The following is a 9,122-nucleotide window of genomic DNA, read 5'->3' as shown; positions in this document are numbered from 1 at the left end:
CGCTCCATTAGTAGTATTCAGATGTTCATAGCCCCTCATCTTTGGTTGGATTTCCCATAAAAATGTTGAACATACAGCAGGCACAGTGAGCAGTGATCATCATAAGCATCAGGGATCATTGCAGCAAAGTAGGAACCTAAGACAGCTACATACTGCAACCAGGCAGCTGAAGCCATCCCTGTCTGCTCTCCAGCAGTATCCGGCACTGGCCTGGATGCGGTACCCCAGAGTGATCAGTGACAGAATAACCTGTGTGTTTCCATCCCCTAATTCAGACTGTCTCTTTTTTTATGCTCTGGATAAAAGAGGCATGAGATTTTCCAGCTTTTTAAAATCTCCCATGCATTGCAATGCAGGTTGTCACTTTGGTTGTATATTCCCCAGGCCGGGAATGTGATTGCACACTGATGGATTTGTGCATGCCGCATGAAGGCACGCATCAGAAAGCACATCGATATGCATTGAGGATTTGCATGTCTTTGCGGGACATGCCGCTACACTGAGAGGTGTGCATAGGTGAGGTTCACGTTGATGGGTGCATATATGTCATTGCACACATTGGCCTTGGAGAATCGAACTCCCATTGTTTTTCCATAGGCTGCAGATCTGCTGTATAGATTGTCAAACCATAATCCCACTTGTAAAAAGGGATTCAAATAACTCCTAAGTATTAGCTGTGTGCACTAAAACCCTTGAGGGCTACTGGGACTGACGTGCTACAGGACTCTGGGCAGTCTGCCTCTCTTCATCTGCCCAGCTTCTTTATACCACCTGTCAACAATAAACCATGATTTTGCACTAATTATGGAGGGATTGTAAAGCACGGACTGGAAAGAATCAGGGATCATTTAGGAAAAAAAAATCAAACGAGGAGGCATGAAATGAAGCCTTTCCTCACACTCAAAAACTTTATCAAAGCAAAGAATGCAAGAATGACCTTTGCCAGAGAAACCTTCACACAGGGGCTACAACATACTTGGTGACTGTAGGGGATTTTCTCGCCTGTCCCAGAGCTGAAATCAAATGCAAATCATCCTTGGGCTGAGTTACCGCCAAAGGCTAGATTCCTTTCATTCACCATATCTTGTCATTTTTTCTTTCAAGCCAGATCCTTATATTGCTGAATTTATTATTTTCAGCCATGTCTGAATGGTTAATTACATCATCTGGGGGAAATATATCTATTTTTTTTCTCAGACAAAAGCCTACAGGTTTCGATTTGTATATCTCAGAGTAGTGTTGTGAGGCAGGTGGCTAGAAATGAAAGAAGTCAACATGTATCTTTATTAAATCTCTCAATGCATCCAGTTTAACTTCCAAGATTCACTGTTCCTAGTCTGTAAGCCGTTCAGCATCCCTCAAAACTCTGTTGCCAGTTAGGAAGATAATACAATCCATCCAATTTCTCCATTCAACACAAAGAAAGCTTCTTGGAGCTGTGCGCCGCACATTGTTAGCATTCCCCACCAAATTAAGAGAAAAGCAAAGCAACCTCTTTCCACTTGGTACTGTATAATGTACAGGACATAGCTAGACTAATGAAAACTGTACCTCTTTTGTGAATCAGTTCTGCCGGGAGTCTAACCAGATCTGACAGCTGAGGTCTCACCAGCCTTATTGTATCATATTCTAGTTTCTTGAAAAACAAACTTCTTATTATGTGTGGCAGAAGGTAGGGCAGGGTGGAACCTGGAAAGGCTAACTGCTTCAGACGTGTGAGCTTTTGCAGGCAACAACCTACTTCATCAGATGTTATGAACGGTCAATGCGTAGCATCTGCCCAGTCACGGTATCTAACAAAATTGGTTGAGGCATTCAAAAGCTCATGCCTCTCTGCGCCAGTTAGTTCTCATGGTGCTACCCTGCCCTACCATAGGGCACGGCGCTACCCTGCCCTACCTTCTGCCTGACTTCAGGCAAACATGAGTAAGCAACTCTCTACTGCGTGGCCACCACGACAGATGGAATACACCTAATATCATTCGGTTTTGCAAACCAAGCAGTTCTGATCCTGGCTAGTACTTGGAGGGGAAACCAGTTCCAGGTGCCACAGATTTTTTTCTTAAGTTACTGTTGAGCACTTGGTAAAACCAAACTAGTAAGGAGTTTGCATTCATGCCCCTTGTCATGATGCAGCTAATGCATGGGAATAAAACTGAAGGAAGGATGGAAGAATCTGGCCTTAGAAAAGGGTGTCGCTGTCTCTGATTAAGGCTCCTCAAGACACTGCTATGCAGGAAGGAAGCAATCTAGCCAGAAATGGCCAGAAGGGAAGTCTGCTGTTGAAGCGACACTTCCTGCTGGAGTGGTTGGTTCAAGCATCATCCAGTGAAGGTGATTTAGGGTGGGGTGGGAACTATACCACTACTCTACTGAAAAGGGAGCTGGCCCACTGGAGATCCTGAGCCAGGGGCATGATGGAAAGCAGCTGCTGGGCTGCTCCAGAGCATATTGGATCTGGAGTTAGAGGTTAGACAGGGGGGTGTCTACATGAGATGCTAGAAGTGCAGTAGGCTAATTCAACTGTGCATTGGCGTGGCAGGCAAAAAGCATGCTAATGCACTAATGTGCAGTAGAATTAGTCTAGTGTAAATTGGCATCACCTAAAATGCATGGGCCTGTTGTTATAGGTACTAAACTAAAAGGTTAGTAACCACTGTGCATTCATACATGTGTAGACGTACCCGGGAAATGTAACTGGCACCTCTGAAATAGCTTCCTTCCCTGTTCTGAGCTGTGCCTTGGGGCAGGAGAGAATTTAGCTTCTTGTTTTTGATGGCAGCAAAGCCAGGATAATATGAGGCATTGGGAATAACTCTCATTTTAATTAATATGCTAGGTGGAATGGTCTCCACTAAGTCTCCATAAATAATTAATTATTTTTTTTCTGTCTAGAAAGAAACGCTGATTTTTCTTTGCAGCTGCTTGACAGATATAAAAACATGATAAAATGGAAATGGCATCACACTATAATTCACTGGGACTTTCCTTTGGAGAATGGAGCTGGGCAATGAAGTGTTAATTGTCCAAGAGGAAAAATGTCATTTCAAATTTAGGGCGACCCTCCCCTTTACATTTGGCAGTCAGGACAAAGGTTGAAATGGCCGTCTCCCGAGTCTCCCAGTGGCTGACCAACTTCGAATTTCATGGCGATCAGTTTTGGCTGAGGATCAAGGACACTGAGCACCTCACCACAGTAGGCTGTAAAATGTGAAAATCATGTACGCTACTGTCTTCATTAGGGGCCTGGCCCAAAACCCACTGAACGCAAAGGAAAGCCTCTGGACTTCAGTGGGCTTTGGATATGGCTTTCCTTCCTAGTAGTAATCTAGTTTAAATGAAGTACAGAAATGTGTGTGAATGTGCATGCATTTTCTCTCTCTCTTTCTCTCCCTTCCTTATATATTCTGCTCTTCCCTCCAACCTTTTAAAATAAGAGTATAATCCACGATAGAGCAGAGATCATTTTACAGGGCAAGGACTTCGAAGTTCCGATACAAACAGGACAGACTTCCATGCAGCTTGAGTCACAACTTTGTCCCCTCCGTTTGCCAGGATCATATCCTTCCTCAACCCAGAGGCATCTAGTACAAATAAACACATTTTTACACTGTCCAGGTTGCTAGGCTTCCCATCCTGCTAATGCTATCAGTAAAGAGCAAGGGAATTGAATGAATTACATCCAATTGTGGCTTTCTGTGTTACAGCTTCCCTGTTCCTTTGGACAGATTGGCGTTTTTGCCTCTTCCTTGAACCTCCACTTCCTTGGAAGAACCAGACACACGGAGATCAAGATGTGCAGGAGAGTGATAGCACCACGCATACCAGATCTACCTGATCAGCACAGGACTTGATGGGGAGCCAGCTCCATGGATCCAAGATACACCACCACTTTGGTCTGTCAAACTCATGAATTCATCCGCATATTCATCATCATCAAAATTCCCCAAATTTACTCAAGCTTGCTCAACAGCCTGGCCATTTGGTTGCACTTCCATGATCTTATCCTTAATTTATCTCCCACCTGCCAGCATCTTTCTCCGCCGTCCCCTGGCTCTTGCTTAATTACCTTATCCTTCGTCTCTGTCATCACTCCTTCTTTACATCACATGCTCTACCTTCCAAGTGCCAACGTATCCTACCCACATTGAGCTAATTAAGCATCCTCGTTACCTTCAATTCTTTTTTTTCTGGCCTCCCTCAGCACGTATTTCTTTGCTCCCATCCTGAACAACCCTAATTGGAATTCCAGCCATGTTTTCAGTTTGCACATTCATATGGTGAAGCTGGTGTGGCTTGCAGAAGCTGTACAGTATTTAGTCCTACATGTCGTTTTTGCAGTGCTGCATGTAAGATAGCATAAGGCACCATGGAAGAAAGCATGGAGCACTTGTGCATATAGCTGATAAGCAGTTTATTGAAACGAGTATGACTTGCTGATTGCGGGGAAACAGGACAGGAAACAGGAGTGAATAAGAGCTGAAGGTCCTTGAAGGTTAGAAAAATCAGGCTGCTATGATAGAAGAAGGGGGGTCAGTGGGGAGATTCAGAGGGGCTAGCATGGTCCTAAATCACTGGGTAGGAAGATGATTTTTGTTACAACAGTTTGTATGGATTGGGGTAGCGAAATATAGATGTCACAGAGTCCAGGGACCAAACAGGGCAGGGAGGACACAGCGGAGAGTTTAATGGTGTAGGTAAGGAGTAAAAGAAGTGCTAGAAAGGTTCCAAGGAGAGAAAAGCAGCAACGTTCAGAGATAGCCTAGATCAGGGGTGGGAAAAATGCAGCCCGGGGGCCAGCTGTTGTCCTCCAGCCCACAAGGCCCCTAAAAAATTTAGAAAATTAATATTAATCTGCCGAAACTCAGTAAGTGGCCCTCTGCCCAAAATAATTGCCCGCCCCTGGCCTAGATGCATGGGAAGCAAGAATAAAGCAACCAACCACTGGGGAGTGAAATGGAGGACAGTTCCGGGTGCTCTGCAGACCCAGGATTGGGAGCAGTTTGCCCAGCTTCTGGTTCTGGTTGCTGCAACTGCCTTAGTGGGGCACTGAAGGCTAATTAATATGTCTCTGCTGTAATTATCTCAGGTGCAGCATCACAGAAACACGGTTTCCCACTTGGGTGACTGCTTGTGACTGTGCCCAGGGACAGATCTAGTTTGGATGCTCTTCTGCGATGCATATGGCACCAGGCAGCCTTATGCTGGGAGCGCTAAGCAGATGCAGCCGGCTGCTTCTGAACATCTATCTGGAATAAATATGTCAAATTTGGGATGGCAAACCCATTTCAGGGAGTCTCTGGTGGAACAGCTGGAAATTCAGGACCGTCAGTGACATCAGATGAGAGAGAGGAAGGGTCTTGAATGTAAGCTTCCCTCCCTTGGGCCAAAAGCCCAAGCCAGTTGTGTTTACCAGCTTAGGATGGAAGACTAGAGATGAAGGCCACAGAGTGATTTGAATCCAGGGCCAGATTAAAATTCCCATCTACCCATTCCCCACGCTATGGACTTACCACTCATGCTGCCTCCCAGATCATGGAAAAAATGACTGCATAATACAACTGGATCCTTTCTTTCCCAAGAGACACTTGCCTGAGAGAGTCAGTGCCGCAGCATGCAGTGGTGTGGCGTTGAGGTCTTATGAAATGATCACTGCTCTTGCCCCTCCCTCCCCGTCACCGCACCGAGTTAAGCCAAAAGATCTCAGTATTTTCATACTAAAGGCTGTTTCTAACTATTTCTCAGCACTGGAGGGTTTGACGTCTCAAGGACACTGCAGCATGTCCTGTACTGCTCCAAGGGGAGAAGGGAACAGAGGCACGGATCCTTTCCCAGAAAGTTGCAATGGCTCAATATATATATCCAGTTATTAAGGCACTTTGTGATCTTGACCCATCTCTCATGCTTTCAGCTTCCTTTCTAGGAGGGCACGGGTGTGAAATTCCCAAACTAAGTGACAGGCGTATCTTATTATAATCCCCGTTCTTCTACATTTGTTCTAACGTCTTTTCAGCCACTGTGATACTGAGCTGCAAACAGAAGGGAGCTTTTGCCATCAGTTCTCAGAAGCAGACATGCATACCCAGAAACCAGACTCACGTGCATGCATCAGGAGGTGTGCCCCCCCTTCCTGATCACTTCAATTGCCATGAATGAACACTCAAAACAGCTGAAGATCTGGCCCTGAAGGTTTAGCCTGTGTCCTAAGATGTTAGCAATACTGGAACGAAATGCAATTTATCTGACTAAAATGCAACTTAATGTGGTTTTACTTCATGAACACATCTCTCTTGATAATAAACAGGACAATACATCATACCACCTGCTGGTGACTAGGATTGAGCAAATCTTTTTCAGTGCTGGCAGTTCTGTGGAAAAGCTCCTCTTGAATTCAGCCCAATCAAATATTTTGTGATAGTTCTGGCAAACTGAGAAGCAGAACAAAGTCGCTTCTATTTTGAACATTTTGTCTGTGGAAGGGAATTGGAAAAAAGAAAAAGAAGTGATCCAAATGTTTCCAATTTCAAGATTGGGAGTATTTCTAGGTGACAAAAAATGGGTGCAACTAAAATTCACAAAGCAATTTGGTGTCAGTAAATGCACAATTTTTTTTTTGCTGAAAAAAATATGAAAGACATCGCCTAGTTTTATTCCTCTACTCTTGGCTTCCTCAAGGCTTTTACCTTGCCCCCTGAAAATTTCCACCGCTGGAAGCCAAAATGAAGGATGTTAAATCAGATTAAATTAACATAAGGATATCACGAGTGCATTTTGCTTCAATCAGTGGAGTGCAATGGGACAGAGCTTTGGTGGGGACAGAGAAGTATAATCATATTCATGGAATCGCAGAATTGCTACATGAAGAACGGAGACCGAGCTGATGTGCTATTCACAGTTGAAAGAAGATTCAGCATTGGTAACTTCTGGACTGTATAACATAACCACAATATGCTTCCATAATAAATGAGCCTATGCAATTACCGAACAGCTGTAATGAGAACACGGCAGAGATTAGCACAGGCTTTCAATAGGTTTGCTAGGTTTTCCCTCTTTTAATACCTTTCCCTTCTCAATACAGCCTGATTGCCTGCAGTAGCTGGAATTCAAGTGACAAGCAACCACCGCAGTCTCGTACGGAAAACGCCAGCACATTTGACTAGGAATAAGCTGCAGCAGCATCTTTGTCTGCAGATGACATTGTCAGCACATCCAGAGTGTCAAGAATATTTCTTACACTGGACCAGGCCATGACCCTTAGGGTCAAAACCAATGATTTCACATGGTTTTATTTATGCAGGCGAAGGAGCCACGTTACACACACAGACATATGTGCATGCATGCATGATCTGTCCTTTACCAGTGAGCCCTCAATTTACCAGGTCATGTTATTAATGGCTTGATCAGGGCACAGGTGCAGATTCTGAAGTGTTAAGCTGATGAATGTGATCCTAGGTTTCTTTGGAGGTTTGTAGATGGAGTGGATACCCAGACACTGTGCCCAGCCAGCTGTGGCCAATACTCTTCTATAGGACTCTCATTAGGTGCACTTCATTATGGCATATGGTCAAAAATGAAGAATCCAAGCCCCATCCCTCTAGGTATTATACAGATAGATGAGTAGCAAAATACAGTCCTTGGAGAGGATATCCCAGAAGGCAAAAAGCATCACAGGGATAGTTGGGAAGGCAAGGTCCAATGCACAAGTTGTGCAAGATAAGCAGAGCTCTCAGCTACTACTTGGGCCGTCGGCTACATGACTGGCCCTGCTCCTACTTTCTCTCCTACTTGTCCCGAGTTAAGTCCCACCTTTGGCTGACAAGAGGAAAACATGTTACTATTGAGGGCTGCATCAATAGTATTCACTCAAGTAAAATTCAAATACCTGTTCCACTAGCGTTCAGCAGCATCTCTGTCATTTCCTGCTTGTGCTTCTTATCCTGGGTGCTGGTTGCACTGCAAGCAAACAAAAAGACCTGATTGCATTGCCGATCCATGCTTTTTCCTGAGAAAAGCTCATCTATACAGGTGCTGAGCAAACCCCTAGTCCTTTGCATTCGTGTCTGGGCTTTCCTTGCTTGGGTCAGGCATGTCCCGCACCTGCAGGATGGAGCCCTAAGGCTTTCCATGCCTGGGATGAGGCTGCCATGATGGCTGCCTCTCTGAGAATGTTATGAATTACGCTCGTAAGCCACGTGCAGTTCACTCTAGGCTGGGGCAATGATCACGTAGAGCAAGTACCTAAAGTCAGATACAGAATTTTTTATTCACTGCGGCGAGGTGCCTCCAGGGAGGGATCCCGCCTATTAGATATAATTTTCTTTTATTTCTTAGTTAGTACATTAGCATTGGTTCATGCTTGCGAAAATACCCAATCATTTACTAACTAAACTGTTACTCTGTCCAACCAGGTGGCACTGTGTGCGTGAACACCGAAGTTTAACCCTCGTGACTGCGTGCTCTATATACTCTTGCCAAGTAGTCTGCTTCACTAGAAAAACAGTCCTTGTACTTCTTTCAAGGTTCCTTGGTGACCAGATTCAGCTAGTTTCATATCTTATCAGTAGCCCTTACACAGCACTTCTCCTTTCACCCATCTAGTACGTGCTGTGTCCACTTCTATGTATTGAGGTTAAAGGTAAAAGAAATGGCCTTACTTCTATATTGCAAAATCCACACACAACAAGAGGCTCTGGCAGCTGCATATTTTTTGGGGCATTACCTCCCCAGGAGATTCCATCTTCCTTCTCTGGACTTGACCACAGTTCATTTCACAGCAGCTATGTGCCCCCAAGCACTAGGGACATGGTGGCAAGGTAAGTACAATGATAGCAATTGGGGGTGGGGGTAAGGGGACACACAGGAAGAGAAGTGTCATGTCATGGGGACCACTTTTTCTATAGATCAAGGTTTGTGGCCTGCCTGACCCCATGTCACTTAAAACCAAGTTGGGGTGGAACAATACCTGTGGACTTACGGGAATCTTCTGCTAGATGAGAGCACTTTGTCGGTTCAGGTATTGCCAACCAAATATCAACACCAGTCCTATTCAGTAGAACAAAGGCTTTTCAAGCACAAATTTCAGGTACTCAACTTCATGGCTCCTGTGAATCTGGCTCTTTCAA

This window comes from Crocodylus siamensis, chromosome 7, assembly GCF_052110815.1.
Source record: "Crocodylus siamensis isolate JL-2025a chromosome 7, ASM5211081v1, whole genome shotgun sequence".
NCBI classification, from domain to species: domain Eukaryota; kingdom Metazoa; phylum Chordata; order Crocodylia; family Crocodylidae; genus Crocodylus; species Crocodylus siamensis.
Note: the sequence above shows the minus strand (reverse complement) of the source record.